This window comes from Myotis myotis, unplaced genomic scaffold (genome assembly GCF_014108235.1).
Source record: "Myotis myotis isolate mMyoMyo1 unplaced genomic scaffold, mMyoMyo1.p scaffold_m19_p_3, whole genome shotgun sequence".
In the NCBI taxonomy this organism is placed as follows: Eukaryota; Metazoa; Chordata; class Mammalia; order Chiroptera; family Vespertilionidae; genus Myotis; species Myotis myotis.
The window spans coordinates 36,844,196-36,863,369 of record NW_023416335.1 but is presented as its reverse complement, the minus strand read 5'-3'; the positions used below and the strand labels follow the sequence as shown (position 1 = coordinate 36,863,369).

Here is a 19,174-nt window from a genome sequence, read left to right as displayed (position 1 = left end):
TAAACAAAATCAGAAACGATAGAGGCGAAATAACAACAGACCCCACAGAAATACAAATGATTGTTAAAAAATACTATGGACAGCTCTACTCCAACAAACTAGACAACCTGGAGGAAATGGACAAATTCCTAGAAAAATACAACATTCCAAAACTCAATCAGGAAGAATCTAAAAATCTCAACAGGCCAATAACTATGGAAGAAATTGAAGCAGTCATCAAAAAGCTTCCAGCAAACAAAAGCCCAGGACCAGACGGCTTCACAGGGGAGTTTTACCAAACATTCAAGGAAGAACTAAAACCTATCCTCCTCAGACTACTACAAAAAATTCAAGAGGAAGGAACACTTCCAAGCTCATTCTATGAAGCCAGCATCACCCTAATACCAAAACCAGGTAAAGACAACACAATGAAAGAGAATTACAGGCCAATATCCCTCATGAACATAGATGCCAAAATCCTCAACAAAATCTTAGCAAATCGGATCCAGCAGTACATCAGAAAGATCATACACCATGACCAAGTAGGATTTATCCCAGGGCTGCAAGGATGGTACAATATCTGCAAATCAATAAACGTGATACATCACATAAACAAATTGAAAGAAAAAAACCACATGGTCATATCAATTGATGCAGAAAAAGCATTTGACAAAATTCAACACCCATTTTTGATAAAAGCTCTCAGCAAGGTGGGAGTAGAAGGATCATACCTCAACATAATAAAAGCCATATATGACAGGCCCACAGCCAACATCATACTCAATGGACAAAAACTAACACCATTTCCCCTAAGAACAGGAACAAGACAGGGATGCCCCCTCTCACCACTCCTCTTCAACATAGTACTGGAAGTGTTAGCCATTGCAATTCGGCAAGAAGAAGAAATAAAAGGCATCCAAATTGGAAAAGAGGAAGTAAAACTGTCCTTATTTGCAGACGACATGATATTATACATACAAAACCCTAGAGACTCCATCAAAAAGCTACTGGACTTAATACATGAATTTGGCAATGTAGCAGGATACAAAATTAACCCCAAGAAATCCGAGGCATTTCTATACACCAATAGTGAACTTTCAGAAAGAGAGATTATAAAAACAATCCCGTTTACCATCGCACCAAAAAAATTAAGCTACCTAGGAATAAACTTAACTAAAGAGGTAAAAGACCTCTACTCAGAAAACTACAGGACGTTGAAAAAAGATATAGAGGAAGACATAAACAGATGGAAGAACATACCGTGTTCATGGATTGGTAGAATCAACATCATTAAAATGTCCATACTACCCAAAGCAATCTATAAATTCAACGCACTTCCCATTAAAATACCAACGGCATACTTCAGAGATCTAGAACGAACTCTCCAAAAATTCATCTGGAATAAAAAAAGACCTCGAATAGCTGCAGCAATCCTGAAAAAGACCAAAGTAGGTGGGATCTCAATACCAGATATCAAGATGTATTACAAAGCCACTGTTCTCAAAACTGCCTGGTACTGGCACAAGAATAGGCATATAGATCAATGGAATAGAATAGAGAGCCCAGAAATCGGCCCGAACCAATATGCTCAATTAATATTTGACAAAGGAGGCAAGAACATACAATGGAGCCAAGATAGTCTCTTCAATAAATGGTGCTGGGAAAATTGGACAGATATATGCAAGAAAATGAAACTAGACCACCAACTTACACCATACACAAAAATAAACTCAAAATGGATAAAGGACTTAAATGTACGACAGGAAACCATAAAAATTCTAGAAGAATCCAAAGGCAACAAAATCTCAGACATATGCCGAAGCAATTTCTTCACTGATACAGCTCCTAGGGCACTTGAAACGAAAGAGAAAATGAACAAATGGGACTACATCAAAATAAAAAGCTTCTGCACAGCAAAAGAAACCATCAACAAAACAACGAGAAAACCCACTGTGTGGGAAAACATATTTGCCAATGTCATATCTGATAAGGGCCTAATCTCCAAAATTTATAGGGAACTCATACAACTTAACAAAAGGAAGATAAACAATCCAATCAAAAAATGGGCAAAGGACCTAAATAGACACCTTTCAAAAGAGGACATTCAGAAAGCCAAGAGACATATGAAAACATGCTCAAAGTCACTAATCATCCGAGAGATGCAAATCAAAACAACAATGAGGTACCATCTCACACCTGTCAGACTGGCTATCATCAACAAATCAACAAACGACAAGTGCTGGAGAGGATGTGGAGAAAAAGGAACACTTGTGCACTGCTGGTGGGAATGCAGACTGGTGCAGCCACTATGGAAGACAGTATGGAGTTTCCTTAAAAAACTGAAAATGGAACTCCCATTTGACCCTGTGATCCCACTTCTAGGAATATATCCCAAGAAACCAGAAACACCAATCAGAAAGGATATATGCACCCCTATGTTCATAGCAGCACAATTCACCATAGCTAAGATCTGGAAACAGCCTAAGTGCCCATCAGTAGATGAATGGATCAGAAAACTGTGGTACATCTACACGATGGAATACTATGCTGCTCTAAAAAGGAAGGAACTCTTACCATTTGCAACGTCATGGATGGAACTGGAGAGCATTATGCTAAGTGAAATAAGCCAGTCAATGAAGGAAAAATACCACATGATCTCACTCATTCATGGATAATAGAGACCATTATAATCTTTTGAACAATAATAGATACAGAGGCAGAGCTGCCTCAAACAGATTGTCAAACTGCAGCAGGAAGGCCGGGGAGGGTTGCGGGGCAGGAGGTAGGGGGGTAAGAGATCAATTAAAGGACTTGTATGCATGCATATAAGCATAACCAGTGGACATAAGACATTGGGGGATAGGGGAGGCTAGGGGACTGTCTAGGGCGGGGGGATAAAATGGACACATATGTATTACCCTTTGTAATACTTTAAGCAATAAAAAAAAAAAATGGAAAAAAAAAAAAGAACTGCAAATGTAATTGTAAATATGGAGCATAAAAAAATAAATAAATAAATAAATAAATAAATAAATAAATAAAAAAAAATACTTCCAGTTTCCAAGTTATACAGAAAGGAAAACAAAACACCTAAAAACAAAGATAGTACCAAAAAAAAATCTTAGAATAACTAATGGTGGCCCTTTCTAAGTTTTGTTCATATTAGCCCTTGAAATTTTGCCATTATTGTTTGCAACTATGAGACTGTTCCCTAAACAGTATCACTGAATACAGTTTTCTTGAGAGCATTATATGGTTACTCTCTTATGATTCAAGGTCTAGCTTAAGCGTAAGTATTGAGCAACAAGAATAACCATTTGGAACATGTGGAATAAATTACATTTTTTACTTTCAACACCTGGTGTCGCCAGCATAACACAGCACAGGGCTCCAGATGCTCCTGCTGTGCCCCGATGGAGTGGGAGCTGGGTCTTCATGGGGAGATGAGCCCAGAGGCCTGGCCACACCTTCCAGAAGCATGACTTACCCACACCCCCAGGCGGGTGCCAGTCTCGGGAATCACATAGGTTTAAAAGATGCTTTTTATGTCTGTTTTTAATTTTGAACATAATGATGCAAGGGAAAGAGGGAAGTGACGTAAATCTGGAATACTTTTTTGTTACATATAATATTTCACAAGCCATGGCTGTTCACTTCCACCAAAAGTATCCCCAATCTTTTGACCCTCTACCCATTGCATGTGTATGTCCACTCCCCAAAATCAGTTACTCTTGTTTAGATTGGCTTGTTAACAACATGCCTGAAATTAAAAATCCAAAATCTCTGTGAAAACATCATTCTTTAAAGTAACTGTGTTCATGTTGGACTTCCAAAAAAGGGGAGATTTCAGGAAGGAAATCGAGTCTCCTCTAGACGTCATGACCAAAGATCACAGCGCTGACCTGCAAGAGGATGAGTTAGAGCTGTGAGGCCTGGTCTGCCTCGGCACGCCTGACAATGCGAACGGTTTCCATTTGCACATGTAACTACTGACAGGCTAGCTGGGGAAGGACTTGTTAGATAAAACCGGAAAAAAAAAAAAATTACAGCCCCAATATTTCACAACTTGAGAAGCTGTTTTAAGACAAGATAACAGCCTAATAGCTCTCAGTTGTTTTCAGGCAGCAAACCCTGCAAAACCCTCTGGCAGTATAATTTCTTGATATTATTTCAATATCCTTCAGATTGCAGGTGTGTAGTGTTATGCCTGGAGGCGGGGGAAAGCATGGTGTAGACTGAAGAACCTACATGTCTGAAGTAGACATACAGTTCATGATTCTCAGGTAAAACCTGGCCACCTTTTAGCTGGGTGACTGTGTTCGAGGTATGTCATCCCTCTGAGCCTCAGTTACATGACCTGAGGAAAATAATGCCACGTCAGTGGTTGCTGTATTATAATGTATATAAAAATCCTGGCACACAGTGATTTTAATAAATATTAATCCCCCTTTGAAAGAAGGGGAAATCAGAATTATTGTAAGGAAAAAAACAACAGAATGTACTACAGATAGATAAGTGCTTGGCATATAGCTTGTGTCCAATAAATGGTAGTTTCTTTATAAACTAACTCATCCATAGAAAAAGCCATATCCTATCTAGAATAATTAAATGGTATTCTTTGTAATGAAGTTTAATCTCTTGTGCATAGAAAAAGTTGTATAACCCTCTCTGCATTACTAAACACTGCACACTAGAGATGATGTAGCACACCCACAGTCGATTGCAGCATTATTCACAGTAACCAAGAGGTGTAAGCAAGCCGCGTGTTGGATAAACAAAATGTGGTATCTATCTACAATATTCAGTCAAACGGGAAGGAAATTCTGACACATGCTACAATGTGGGTGAGCCTTGGGGATATTAATTATGCTGAGTTAAATAAGCCAGTCACAAAAGAAAATACTGTATGATCCCACTTGTTTGAGGTACCTAGAGTAGTCACATTCACAGAGACAGAGTAGAATGGTGGGCGCCAGGAGCTGGGGAGGAGAAATGGGGAGTTGCTGTGTAGCAATGGGTAAAGAGTTTCAGTTTTGCAAAATGAAATCATTTCAGAGTTCTGTTGGACAAAAATGTGAATATATTTAACACCACTGAACTGTACACTTAAATAGTTAAGATGGGCCCTAACTTGTTTGGCTCAGTGGATAGAGCGTCGGCCTGTGGACTGCAGGGTCCCAGGTTCGATTCCGGTCAAGGGCATGTACCTTGGTTGTGGGCACATCCCCAGTAGGGAGTGTGCAGGAGGCAGCTGATCGATGTTTCTCTCTCACCGATGTTTCTAACTCTCTATCCCTCTCCCTTCCTCTGTGTAAAAAATCAATAAAATATATTTTTTAAAAAAATAGTTAAGATGGTAAATTTTATGTTATGATTTATCACAGTTAAACGTAAGAAAATTATCTGTTAAATGATGTAACTGGTAAGCTGTCGTAATAATGCAGGGTCCTCAAGCTGATCAGTTGTGGACTGTGTTACAGATAGAGCCGAATCCATGTCAAGCTTCAGGAGCCTGCTTCTTGAATAATTACCTGGGACTTATAATAGCAGGATTCACCTGCTAAAAGAAAGCGTGGAACTTGACATCTTTCCCTATATAATATTTGCTATTATCGTTGGAATATTATAAGATGTTAAAGCTGGAAGGAACTTTACAAATTACACTTTACAGTCGAAGAAAGTGAAATATAGACTTTAACCAAATGAAACGATTTGCTTCTTAAGTAATTATGAGACGAACTGGAAAGAGAGACCATCTCTGGCTCCCTCTATGATCCCCTTAATGAATGGACCGCCTTAGCTCCCTAGAATTCCTTAACCTCTGAACTGCACTGTTTAATATGCTGCCACCAGGGGGCAGCAGGTGTATTAGTCTGGTATTCTAAACCCCTGGATTTAAGGCCCCAATACATTTCTATTATTCCTTCCTCCAACCCAGCCCCCCAAAATATACATGCATATTTATAAAACTTTATTAATATTAACAAGCATAAAGTTTAAAGGACATCCATAACTTCGTTGTTGTTGTTAATCCTCACCTGAAGATTTTTTTCCATTGATTTTTAGAGAGTGGAAGGGAGGGAAGAAGGGGGAGGGGAGGGAGAGCGAGCGAGTAAGCAACACTGATGTGAAAGACAAACATTGATTGGTTGCCTCCTGCATGCACCCCAACCTGAGCGGGGATACGTGCGTGCCTTCGACCAGGAATCGAACCCATGACCCTTCGGTGCATGGGCCGACACTCTAACCACTGAGCCACCGGCCAGGGCATAGTACACCCATAACTTTTTAAACAAACAATACTTGGGTCCAATGGAAGTAACATCCTTTCTAACCCTTCACTATTTTTTATTTACTCCAATCCTAATTGATGTAAAGGTCAATTAATATGTTGGTTTTAAATAAAAAATGACTTAACCACAGAAACCTATCCTATTTCTTTACATTTGGAAACAGATTTTCCTAGTACTTGGCCTATGAGGCTTCAGACCACAACCTCAAGCCCATTGGAGAATTTGTCCTCTATCTTCCTTTCTTGGTCAAGCTCAGTATTTCTTTCTAAGGGCCCTGTGTTACAAAGGAAGGTCTCTCGACAGGTTTAACCCTTCAGCAACTGTTCACAAGCAAAAAACAGAGAGATTCTAGTGACAAAGTGAACCCTCTATGCACATCATCCTCCAATGACATGACAGTAATTTCCACTCTGATGTTAAACGTAATACTGCCAACCAGAAGCTCATACCATAGCAGTCAGTGGGTGGGACTTGAATTTAAAGACAGGCCCTCCCGCAGTAATGACCTTGTGCACCCTGAGACTTTCAGAGTTCCATCCAACGCTAGGCATAAGGGACAACATTAGCAGTGACGTTTTGGTAATGAAGCCAGCAGTCAACCTCACACTGTCAAGCAATACTGACCAGGGACCATGGTCCCTAAATTATTCAAAGGCGAGCTTTTACTACTGCCTCAGACACATGGGAGCAGTCCATTTTAACATTACAACAGTGCACACTAGAGTTAAAAGGCATTCAAAAAAATTATTCTCTGCTTAGATCATTTATTCTCCTGTAACTAATGAGTCACCAGTTAATCTAACCTAGCATGAAGCAATTAACTATTGGTTACTAATGGCAAAATAGGAATGGGACATGCATAAGATGCTTATAATGAATGAGTTATTGCAAAATGCATTATGTATTCAGATACTATTCTGGAATCCTTTGCCATATATTATGTATCAATGATGAGATTTAAGAAAGAGTCCTAAGTACATATTCTGGTTTTAACTTTTCCCCCAATATAGAATATTTACTATTTTTAAATGTAGACTATCCCCCCAAAAAAGAAATAGTTATTTTTATAACAAGTATATAAAATAAGCTTAATTCAGTAATTTATTAAAGAATTATTAGAAATTATTTTTATAATACTTAAAAAACTGAAATAAGATAATGAAAAATAAAAACAACATACCTATAAGGATGGCTCAAATTAAAAAAACACACACACAACAATATCAAGTGCTAACAAGGATACGGAGCAACTAGAACTCTCATACATTCCTGGTGGATATACAAATGACAGGGTACAGCCACCCAGGAAAACAGTTTGGTAGTTTCTTATAAAGTTAAACAGACATTTACCATATGGCCCAGCCACCCCACTCCTGAGATCTGCCCCAGAAAGATGAAAACTTTTGACCAAATAAAAACCTATAGAAAAATGTTTAGAGCAGCTCTATTCATAATCCCCCCAAACTGTAAAGAATCCAAATGTCTTTCAACAGTGACAGGATACACGAATTGTGGTACGTCTGTAAGCTGGAACACCATTTGGGAATACGAAAGGATACACACGTCTGAGTGAAAAAGCCGTCTCAAAGGTTTCATACTATGTCATTTCATTTATGGGACTTTCTGGAAACGGCAAAACTTATACTAATCCCCCCTCATGGTTTTCATTATGTTTCTATAATCTGCATCTAACTTTACAGAAAACCAAATCAAGAGAGAGTAATGCAAAGCAGGCAAATGTGATTCTACTAAAAAATAAGGGGCTTAAAGAATGCTTTTCAGACCTCAGTCAATGCTCATAAATTAGTAAAACCATCATGAGATGTAGAAATATTAATCATTTTCATTAACTTTGCTGCATGCTCCTAAGTAGAGGTGACAACAGGATGAGATAAACACTCAAAAAGTGAAAAGGCAGATGTAGTAATCTGAACATATGGACCAGGGTGCAGGGTAATGTGCGAAGTACCTCTCCAGTTACTCCGGCATAACTCAAAACGTTAGGGTTCTATAAAGACACCCCCCTCTGACCGGAAGTGAGCTCTTTCTGACTGGCTGCCTATTTTATTACGTGGAAGGCACTACTGGGGAGTCAAAATGAGGAAGTCCTGGATCTCATCTAATCAGCATTAATAGATGAGAAAATGCTAAACATTTTAGTATGAATTTCGTTTAAAATAGTCCCACACTGTGTAAGGCTAGCCTGCAAAAACAATGACATGGGGGAAAATAACAGAAAGAACGAAAAGGTAAAACAACTGCTGCAGCAAAGCCCCATCAGGGTGCAGAGACAGGGTGACCCGTGGGGAGGACGGGGGCACAGGAGGGAATCAAAGAAGGTTTCTGACAGCCCGTCAGTTGAGCTCTGAAGAATGGGTGACGGGCTGTCAGAAACCTTCTGACGCATCTGACGGCCCCAAATGTCTGGAAAGCTGTCCTGATCCTGCAGCAGCTATTGCATCACGAGGCGGGTGAAGGAGAAAAGCCCCTTCCCTCCCTAGAGATGTCCACGTCCTAATCCCCAAAACTTGTGAACATGTTACGGTGCATGGCAGATGTGCTTAAAGCTAATGGCCCTGGGATGCAGAAATGATCCTGGATTATCCACATGGGCCCAACCTGACCACACGTGTCCTTAAGAGCAGAGAAACTTTCCTGGCTCAGAGCAGAGAGCGAGCTGTGACCGCCTTGGAGGGGTCAGAGGGATGCAATATGTCTGTCTTTCAAGGTGGAGGGCAATGAACCAAGGAGTGTGGGCAGAAAACTCCAGAAAACAGATTCTCCTCTAGGGCCTCCAGGTGGGACTCAGCCCCGCTGACGCCTTCATTCCAGGCAGTGAGACCCAGCAGCACTGGGAACCCAATACAAAATCAGATGCGCTTCTCCCAGTCCTTAGGCCTGTGCGTGTGCCCTTTCCCTGCTGCCCCCACGGAGGGCACTTTCATTCCATTAAAATATGTGACCTTCCAAATCTCTTATCTCCATACCCCACTTAACCAACCCATGTGAGGTCAATGACCCCTACTACATATAGTCGCTTAGCACCAGCACCTCTCCACCTTAGTCCTTGCTATTTGCAATTCTTCCCTTTTTCAGAGTTTACATGGATTGAGTATGTACTAAATGCCAACTACCATGTAAAGAATTTCTCGTGGGTTTTCTTATTCAATTCTCCCAACAACCTTATCAGGTAGACATGACTGTTATGCCCATTTTTTTTTTTAAATAAAAAAGTTGAAAATCACCCCACTAATAAATGGCAAAACCAGGATTATAACCAGGAGTATGACCAAAGAGTTGGTCCCCTTAACCATGACAATATTTGTCTCCTAATTGAGAAATATAAGTCCTAAGATCTTGTGCATTTATTAACACAATATCCTTTAGCATACAACTAATAGTTGCTGAATATGAACCAATGGGGCAAAGATAGTTTTCCCCCCACTATTCTTTTTTTTTTTTAAAGAAAACTTTATTATGAGAAGTCAAATAGATATAAAAGTAAAGTAATGATATAATGATCCTCCAAATACCCATCCCCCAACTTCAATACTTACCAATGTAAGGTCTATCTTAATGTTAATATTTAATCAACTTAATATGATATTATCTGGTAGAAAAGCCCCCTTTAATGTTATTCTTTTTCAGAATCACATGTTCTTAGCTCTCATTACATGTTCATGTATCTGTGTTAAAGCAAATTTTTTTTAAAAACAACCTTGAAATGGTTATTATCTTCCTAAGCAAAACACAAAGCAAGTAAACTGTAAAGAGATTTTATTTTTTTCCCTATATAAAATTAAAATTTTCTACAGAGCGTAAGTACAATAAACAAAGTTTAAAAAAATGGGGAAAACAGTTATAACATATTATATGACAAAAATTAACATTCTCAGTATATAAAGAATTCTTACAAACCAATAAGAAAAAGACCACGACTCAATGGCGGGTTGTCTGGAAAAATGGGTGCAGAGATGAACAGTTTCCCTTGTTGTTCTTAAGTGACAAAAAGACAAGGACTCCCACCTCACAGTATTTGTCAACATTCTTTCTCTGGTGCTCTAGAATTTAAGAGCAATAAACACTATAGAACAGAGGAAAAGCAATTCTCACCTATAAGCTTGTTTCTTCAAAACCGTGTGACCCTGGAATCGAGCATCATATTAAGTCTGAGAGTCTGAAAAGCTTTTGACTTCGGAATCCTTCCAAACAGGACTCCAGGATACATACTGCCACCTTAAGGAATAACCAGAAACCAGGTATCCAGTTCTCAGTCCTGCTGGAGGTGAGATGAAGAGGAGGGTGGGTGAGGAAAGTTGCTTAAGTGATAAGGGGCCTAAAAACAAAATCAAATCACCCAGCCCCCACTGGAAGGCATTTTAGGCCTTGGATGTGGGCCCAAGGAAGGAAGTTACTTCCACTCCATGACAAAATGTGGTTTGGCTGCGCCAGAGGCCACAGGATGCCCTGAAGAAGGAAAGTTCCCACTGACCTCAAAGTTCTCTCAATCTCCTTGAGAAATGGCAGCTACATCCTCTCCTTCAAGTAAGGAAAATAAGAAGAGAAAGGAAAAAGTGTATTCCCAGTCACCAAAGACTATTTCAGAAGAAATGCGCCTCCTGGATGAGGGTTTCCAACTCTTTTAAGGTCATCTACACTAAAAAAAGACAAAGATGCTAATTTGACCATAACTTCACTATGCCCATCAGCCAATCAGAAGAGTATGCAAATTAACCCAACAAAGATGGCCGTTAAATTTGCATACTGCAGGTGGGGCAGGCAGCTTGAGATGCTGCCCACAGGATCCGGGCCTCTAATCTGTGACCCGGGGAGGCGGGGCAGGCAGCGCCAGATGCCGCCTGTGGGGTCCGGGCCCCAGATTGGGATGAGGGAGGTGGGGAAGGCGGTTCCAGATGCCGCTGCAGGGCCCCAGATTGGGATGAGGGAGGTGGGGCAGGCAGCGCCAGACGCTGCCCGCAGGATCTGGGCCTCTGATCTGTGACCCGGGGAGACTGCAAGAGGGCACAGGCCAAGCTGAGGGGACCCCTCCCCCCCCCCGCCCGAGTGCACAAATTTTAGTGCACCGGACCTCTAGTAAATGTATATTTTAAAAAATTCAAACTACATGTACCAAAAATGATGAACCTGAACTTAATTAAGCCTTTCCATCTAACTTCCAGCTAACAGAAGATATAAATTAGGAGCTAGAGGAGCAAGCTAAGCCATACTATACAAAAAGGTGAGTAAATCCAGAATGTGAGGCCTCTATAGATGACCAGGTGACACCAATAAACCACTGGTATTAAAGAAACTCACAGGCACTGCATTAGGCCAGCGATTTTCAACCTTTTGCATCTCATAGTACACACAAACTCTTACTAAAATTCTGCGGCACATCAAAAAATATATTTTTACCAATCTGACCAAAAATAGGTATAATTTTGATTCATTCATACCAGACAGTTATTGTTGTACTGGCTGTGGTCATTTTCTTATTTGACAATCTAAGGGAAAAGAGGTCAGTACCCCTGACTAAACAGTCGGGTATTGTGTCTTTTAAAAACTTTTGCAGTACACTGGTTGAAAATCTCTGCTTTAGACAATGGTTGGCAAACTATGGCCCAGACTACCAGTGGAATTTAAAACAAAAAACTTTGAAAACAAAACTGTATTGGAACACAGCCAAATTGATTCATGTACATATCATCTATGGCTACCTTTTCAGGACAAGACGTTGAGTAGTTAGTTGCAACAGAGACCGCATGGTCTGCAAAACTTAAGAGAGTTAGCATCTGGCCCTTGTAAGAAAACGTTTGCCAAACCCCTGGTCCTAGATTTAAAAAGACAATAGATACTCAACAAAATACCACACTTGGCCCATGTTTGGACTCCAGTTCACACAAACCAACAGTAAGAATAAGTGCATTTCTGAGGCAATCAAGGAAATTTGACTGGGGACTAGGTTTTCGAAAACAACAAGGAATTATTGTCAATTTGATTAAGAGGTGACAATGGTATCTATATATATAAAGAACTAGGGGCCGTCACATCCAAAACAACCGAACAGAGGACTGAATAGGCTGAGTGTGGCGACCAGGCTGGCAGGGGGGTTAGTGAGGGACGACCAAACAACTGAACAGCAGGCTGCGTGGGGCGACCAGGCCAGCAGGGTGGGGCAGTTAGGGGCGACCAGGCTGGCGGGGGTGAGGGGGGTTGTTGGGGGCGATCAGATCGGCAGGCAGAGGCAGTTAGGGGTGATCAGGCTGGCAGGAAAGTGAGCAGTTAGGAGCCAGCGGTCCTGGATTGTGAGAGGGATGTCCCAGATTGGAGAGGGTGCAGGCTGGGCTGAGGGGATCCCCCCTTCCCAGGCACGAATTTCGTGCACCGGGCTTCTAGTAGTAATATTAAAAATTGCCCCGGTTTTGGGGGGTGCCTACTGCACTATCTAGGGGTGAAATATTGTGTTGTCTGGAATTTAAACTGCTGCAACAACAGCAAAAAGCCAATAAAGAAATTGTTTTAACAAACTGTTAAATCTATATGATGAATATATTAAAGTTCATTATATCATTCCCTCTGCTTTTATGTTTGCTTTAATTAAAAAGAAAAATAATCCAGAACCTTGCCCTAACTGGTTTGGCTCAGTGGATAGAGCGTCGGCCTGCGGACTGAAAGGTCCCAGGTTCGATTCCGGTCTGGGGCATGTACCTTGGTTGCGAGCACATCCCCAGTAGGAGGTGTGCAGGAGAGAGCTGGTCGATGTTTCGCTCTCATCGATGTTTCTGACTCTCTATCCCTCTCCCTTCCTCTCTGTAAAAAATCAATAAAATATATTAAAAAAATAAAAAATAAATAAACCAGAACCTTGGTTAAAAAGAAAAAAGTTTATCTCCACACAGCCTTTCTCTCCAGGCACACCTCTCACCTGACCTCACCCCTCCTTACACTAGGTCCAACCTCAGCATATCACTTGCTCCCATATCTCTGAAGACAGTTACATTTTAAACTTCTTATCTTTACTCATGGTGTCTACCATCAGGAATGCAACATTACACTCCTCTGCCTATAAAAATTCTACTCTCTGCTCAAGGTCCAGATGTGACCTTCCCCAAGTCCTCCGGCGAGAATTCATCGTTGTGCTCCAACAGCAACCTGCCTCTTTGGCATGCATTCCACCCTTCTCTGCACTTTAGCTATTTACCATGTCTGTTACCTCACAATGCCATACAAACCCCGAGACTTCCAGTAACCAGCTCTCTTCTGTAAACCCACTGGAGGGCCACAATAATAACATCTTACACACCTCTCAGGCCCAACCTAAACAAGGCTTTCTTGCCCTGAGCAGTTTCACTGACAAGAGAGAGACCTTCAACTAAAGAATGGGTCCCTGTTAAGCAAGATGCTGGTCACGTTTAACCAATGCTCTCTTAATGAAATCTCTAATAACTAAGGTTTGCACCAGGCAAAGATCATTTGATTTTGTCCTCCTACTGCAGTGGTTCTCAACCTGTGGGTCGCGACCCCTTTGGCGGTCGAACGACCCTTTCACAGGGGTCGCCTAAGACCATCCTGCATATCAGATATTTACATTACCATTCATAACAGTAGCGACATTACAGTTATGAAGTAGCAACGAGAAAATAATTTTATGGTTGGGTCACAACATGAGGAACTGTATTTAAAGGCCCAGAAGGTTGAGAACCACTGTCCTACTGTCACCTTTGCTTGAGACCAGTCCCTCTGCAAACACTGCTGCCTGCATCATGCCAGCCTGCAGGGCTCCCTGCCCGCTCCGAAAGGCCCTGGCTAATGCGGGTGCAAAGCCTTTCGATGACTCCACTTGGAACAGCTGACGCAGGGTAGGACTTCTGAGAGATCTGACTAGATCAAATAAAGGGAAAAGTGAGCAGGTAATTTAAAAACATAAACAGTGTCAGTTTCTATCCGTGTTCCATGCTACTTCCTGCTGCCCTTTACGCAAGGCCAGCATGGATAACCACCCTCTCTAGGACCAGTGTGAATAGTTAGGGCCCTCGTTAGCAAGGTCGGCTGGTCCAAAATATGTCCGAACAAAAACACACCAATTAGACATTTTAACTTTGCAAACTCCACTTTTGAAATACAATGCTCTCCGCCAGGTAGCGTGCTTCGGAGTTTCTAGTTTCTCCGGGGAGTCAGTTCAAGCATTTGGGGAAGATGAGGGCAAACCACAGGAGCGCTTCATATTAGCGTTTCAGTCACCTGTGTGAGACTGGGGAGAACAGTCTTCAATTGAAGGAAAAAGTGCATCCGTACATGCGTGAGGAAGACCTACACTTTACATGGTCAATCCAACTGACTTAGAGATAGCCCTTAGTTTTTAATAGATGATTTCTCCCTGGGACATGAAGCAAAATTAATAACCTGCTTTTTAAAAAGGGCAACCATGAATTTTCTTATCAGTTCAATATTAACAAAGTAAGCTTGGCGTCAAGAAGGCATGTTCCAATAACCCTGCCCCTATTTAGGGTTTCCAGGGCGACTGTGTTATCTTTGGTCAACAGAGTGAACCAGCAATACAGTGGGGCCTTGACTTACGAGTTTAATTCGTTCGGAGACCGAGCTCGTTAAGGAGCTCGTTAACTCAGATTACTCTGTCAACTCAATGCAAAAAATCCGTCAAGAGACAGCTGGTATCTCAAAAAACTCGTTAGTCAGGACACTGGTAAGTCAAGGCCCCACTGTAACCGTATTTCGTAATCAAGGCAGTGAGAAAAACAAACGGCTCCAAAATTTCCTAAGTGTCACCAACGGCTCCAAAGGAACCTAAGCTCAAAAACTGGCAAATGCCAGAAGTTTTTATATTTCTTTTGTAGCTTTTGGTCTCCTTACGAACAGAATCTCTAAAATTAAACACAATTCCAGCCCAGCCAGCATGGCTCAGTGGTTGAGCGACTTAGGGGCCAGGGGGTCACTGGTTTGATTCCTGGTCAAGGGCACAAGCCTGGATTGTGGGCTCGGTCCCCAGTAGGGGGCGTGCAGGAGGCAGCCGATCAATGTTTCTCATTGATGTTTCTTTCTCTCTCTCTCTCCCCCTTCCTCTCCGAAGTCAATAAAAATATATTTAAAGATAAATAAAAGAACATCAAAACAAACCCCGAAAAGTGTTTAGCCTTATTCAACGGAGAAATCCTTCCGTAACCACCTTCTGAAGTCCGCCCTTTTCCCTTATAGCAACAGCAGTCCACACCTGGAGGCAGGGCGTTCTGGCAGCGGCGCCGCCTCCGCCGAATGAGCCGATCTGGGAACTCTGTTAGCCGCCCGGTCCCAGCCCGCGCCCCCCCGCCCCCCCCCCCCCCCCCCCCCCGTCCTCCTGTCCCCACCGCCCCGCACCCCGCGGGCCGGGCCGGGCCGCAGCCCCGGAGCAGCGCGCCGCGCAGGGACGGACGGCCCGAGTCCCTGGGTCCCCAGGGCAGCCGCAAGGACCGGCGGGGCAGCCCCGGGTCCGCGGCTCGGCCCCAGCCCGACCTCACCTGCTGCAGAGCGCGGGCCGGCAGCCGAGCGGAAATCTCCGGCGGAGACTGACCCGCCGCCCGCGAGGCCGCCCCTGGCACCGCCCCGGGAGGCGGGACGCGGTACCTGCCTGCCCCGGCCACGCAGCTGTCTGCCCTGTGCCCGCGCGGCGCACAGGTGAGGCGCCGGGGCAGGCAGGTAAGTTCTCACACGCCCACCTGCCTCACGTGAGTTCTAACATGCCCCACCTGGGCGCTCAAGGCCGGCCTTGACTCCAGGTGGGACCCAGAGCACCTGGGGGCAGGGGAGGGAGGAAGGGTGCGGGGAGGAGGGCATGCACCATATCAGCTACACACAAACACACACATAAATTAGCTTCTGTGGAATGAAGTCATCAGTTAACTGTCAAAACAAACAAACAAACACCAAAACAAAAACACCCTCATAGCCAAATAGTTCAAAGTAGTGGTTTTCAAAATGTGGTCCCAGAATAGTAGCTTCAGCTACTGAACAAAGAAATACAAAGTCTCAGGCTACACCCCAGACCTTCTGAACCAGCAGCTCTGATGGGGGGCTGGGGTGGGGGTGGGGGCAGATGTGCACATTTTAATGAGTGCTTCAGGTGTATGCTCAAGTTGGAGAACCATGGTTTATTGAAGATTTGCTCCAGTTACTCTCAAGCCGTATTGTCTATGTGAATCAACTGTACATCTTGTTTAAAAATGCAGATTCTAAATGCAAAATAATATTGAATATAAGCTGTGATTGAAAAATAAAATTTAGGTCTGAGGAACAGCAGCTGTGTGTGAAGCCTCCCCCCACCAGCCAGAGGAGCCACCACAACTGTGAACAGCACCCACCAGAGGAGCTGCTACAAACTGAGGAGCAGCTGCTACCACAACCGCCCAAGGAGCAACCGCAGCCCGAGGAGCCACTGCCACCCAAGGAGCAGCCACTGAACAACTCAACATCTAGATATGGCGGTATGATCAAACATGGGTAGACAAAGAAACCCCCAAAGGAAAGAAAAAGAGGACTCGCCAGAAAAGCAGCTAAGTGATACAGAGGCATGCAACATGACAGAAAAAGAATTCAGATTAAGGGTCCTAGAGTGCATAAACCGGATGGAGGAAAAAATCAACAACTTATGCAAGAAGCTAGAAGAAACAGATGAAAAAAATCAATAAATTATGTAAGAACCAAGAAGAAATGAAGAGTGATAGAGCTGCAATAAAAAACACCATTGAAAGTTTCAACAGTAGACTAGGAGAAGCAGAGGACCAAATTAGCGAATTAGAAGACAGGGAAACAAAACACCCAAATTGAACAGCAATTGGAGAAAAAAATTAAAAGACAGGAGGAGAGCCTAAGGGAGCTATGGGACAACATGAAACGAAACAACATATGAATAATAGGGGTGCCAGAACAACAGAAAGAGGAACAAGGGTTAGAAAACCTATTTGAAGAAATAATATCAGAAAACTTCCCAGAGGTGGGGAAGAAAAAAATCACACAAGCACAGAGAGTCCCAAACAAGGTGAACCCAAAAAGACCCACACCAAGACACATCATAATTACCATGGCAAATGTTCAGGACAAAGAGAGAATCTTAAAGGCTGCAAGAGAGAGACAGAAAGTTAGATTCAAGGGATTTCCCATTAGATTATCAAATGATTTCTCAACAGAAACACATCAGGCTAGAAAAGAATGGACAGAAATTTACAAAGTGATCCAAAGCAAAGGATTGAATCCAAGAATACTCTATCCAGCAAGGCTATCATTCAAAATTGAAGGGGAAATAAGAAGCTTCACAGACAAAAAAAAGGCTAAGGGAGTTTATCACCACCAAGCCAGCAATGCAAGAAATGCTAAAGGGACTGGTGTAAAGAGAAGAAATAAAAAGCTCAGAAAGAAAACAGTCACACAAAAAAAGAAATAGCTACAAACAAGTACCTTTCAATAATAACTTTAAATGTAAACAGACTAAATGCTCCAACCAAAAGACATTGAGTGGCTGAATGGATAAAAAAACATGACCCATACATTTGCTGTCTACAAGAGACCCACCTCAGAAAAAGGGACTCACACAGACTGAAAGTGAAGGGATGGAAAAATATCTTTCAGGCAAATGGAAATGAAAAAAAAGCTGGAGTAGCAATACTTATATCAGACAAAATAGACCTCAAAGTGAAGGCCATAACAAGAGATAAGGATGGCCACTTCATAATACTAAAGGGATCAATTTAATAAGAAGATATAACCCTGATAAACATATAGGCACCCAATGCAGGAGCACCCAAATACATAAAAAAAAATTCCTGGAAGATATCAAAGGAGAGATCGACAACAATACAATCATAGTAGGGGACTTTAATACACCACTGGCATCACTGAATGAATCTTCTAGACCAGGGGTGGGCAAACTTTTTGACTCGAGGGCCACAGTGGGTTCTTAAACTGGACCTGAGGGCTGGAACAAAAGCATGGATGGAGTGTTTGTGTGAACTAATATAAATTCAAAGTAAACATCATTACATAAAAGGGTACGGTCTTTTTTATTTTTAGTTTTATTCATTTCAAACGGGCCGGATCCGGCCCGCGGGCCATAGTTTGCCCACGGCTGCTCTAGACAAACAATCAGCAAAGAGACAGCAATCCTAAATGACTCACTAGATCAGATGGACTTAATTGACATCTTCAGAACACTTCACCCCAAAGCCACACAATATGCATTCTTCTCAAGGGCTCATGGGACATATTCAAAAATAGCCCACATATTGGGTCACAAACAAAGTCTCCCCAAATTCAAGAAGATTGAAATCATACCATACCAAGCATTTTCTCAGACCACGATGGCATAATATTAGAAATAAACTACAATAAAAACAACCCCAAATACTCAAACACTTGGAAGCTGAATAGCATGTTATTAAATATTGATTGGGTTACCAATGAGATCAAAGAAGAAATTAAAAACATCTGGAAACTAATGACAATGAAAACACAACAATCCAAAACCTATGGGATGCAATGAAAGCAATCCTGAGAGGGAAGTTTATAGCTCTACAGGCCTATCTCAAAAAAACAAGAAAAAATGATAGTAAATCATCTAACTCTACAACTCAAAGAATTAGAAAGAGAGCAACAAGGAAAGCCCAGAGTGAGCAGAAGGAAGGAGATAATAAAGATGAGAGCAGAAATAAATGACATAGAGACCAAAAAAACAATACATAAAATCAATGAAACCAAGAGCTGGTTCTTTGAAAGGATAAACAAGATTGATGAACCTCTAGCCAGGCTCACCAAGAAGCTAAGAGAGAGGACCCAAGTAGCTTGTCTTTTCACTTTGTTAATGGTTTCCTTTGCTGTGCAAAAACTCTTCAGTTTGATATAGTCTCATTTGTTTATAC

General features: G+C 42.1%; 1 protein-coding gene across 2 annotated transcripts in view; it reads right to left on the bottom strand.

Moving 5' to 3' along the window:
* Positions 1-15,914, bottom strand: part of GGACT (gamma-glutamylamine cyclotransferase) — a 55,453-nt gene extending 39,539 nt beyond the window's left edge. Inside the window, exons 1-2 of one of the 2 annotated variants that reach the window (XM_036297153.1) lie at positions 15,785-15,914; positions 10,386-10,548 (exon numbers count right to left, since the gene is read on the bottom strand). The gene's annotated coding sequence lies outside the window, so the exon portion shown is untranslated. The remainder of the gene's footprint in view (positions 1-10,385; positions 10,549-15,784) is intronic. The other variant, XM_036297154.1, reaches the window with a different exon arrangement.
* Positions 15,915-19,174: the final 3,260 nt, after the last annotated feature.